Consider the following 1,047-nt stretch of genomic DNA (forward strand, 5'->3'; position numbering starts at 1 on the left):
AATTGCCGCCCCCCTGATTAGGGCGATAATTGTTATTGTAGTTTCTGGGACCGCCTCCTTGCACGTAGTTTATTTCTTCCACAGTTGATATGGCAGTTTCGGGTGCATTGACTGCCACTATGGAAGTTGCCGGAATTGGATCTTCCTTCCTCGAGATGTCCATTTGATCAATCCTGACTCTAAGTTCTGCTAACTCCTTAGCAAAAGAACTTTCTTCGGCCTCTTCTATGGCTGCTACTCTTCTCGTGGCATGCCTTTCCTTCGACCACCCCCGACTATTGGTGGCGAACTCCTCGATCACCACCATGGCATCCTCTCCTGTCTTTCTTAGAAATCCTCCATTTGCCCCTGAATCAAGCATAGCACATATTTTCTCGTTAAATCCATTATAGAGGATTCCTACCTGATGGTCTATGGAAAAACCATGGTTTGGGCACTTTCGAAGAAGAGCTTTGAAACGAGCAAATGCCTCATAGAGGGGCTCGTCATGGCCTTGTGTGAATTGAAAGATCTCACTTTTGAGCTTCAAAATAGTGCCTGGCGGGTAGTATTTGTCGAGGAAGGTACCTACGATGTCCTTCCATGTGGAGACCTTTTCTGGTGGCATACACTCAAACCACTCTTTAGCAGAATCAATCAATGAGAATGGAAAAAGTCTTACCCGTATGGCATCGTCGTCGACACCATTTAATTTCAGAGTATTTGCGATTTCCACGAATTTGGAGAGATGGCGGTTAGCATCTTCAGTCGCCCTACCTGCAAAAGGAGTTTGCTCGACCCTTTGGATAAGGGGCATGCGTAACTCAAAATTGTTAGCATCAATACGAGGGCCGTTAGGAAAAGTGATCATACTCCCATGATTGAACATGTTCATCACAGGTAATGTTTCTCTGTTCTTCTTTTCCATGGCTTCTCGGGCTGCTCTTTCCGCATCTCTCTCATCCATCAGCAACTTCACCATCTCCTGCAGCTTCTCAATATCTGTTCGGTCACCCATTGTTCCTGATCCTTTTTCACTTCCTATTATTCTACGAGTTCTTTCAAGCT

At 45.4% G+C, this 1,047-nt stretch overlaps 1 non-coding gene across 1 annotated transcript; it reads left to right on the plus strand.

Annotated features, from left to right (window-relative positions):
• Window positions 1–419: 419 nt before the first annotated feature.
• LOC148926367 (small nucleolar RNA R71) lies at window positions 420–526 on the plus strand. The gene has a single exon (XR_016131885.1). It is a non-coding gene; the product is annotated as a small nucleolar RNA R71 (small nucleolar RNA).
• Window positions 527–1,047: the final 521 nt, after the last annotated feature.

This window comes from Salvia hispanica, chromosome 5 (genome assembly GCF_029641045.1).
Source record: "Salvia hispanica isolate PSC_SH4W2 chromosome 5, Shi_PSC_v1, whole genome shotgun sequence".
NCBI classification, from domain to species: Eukaryota; Viridiplantae; Streptophyta; class Magnoliopsida; order Lamiales; family Lamiaceae; genus Salvia; species Salvia hispanica.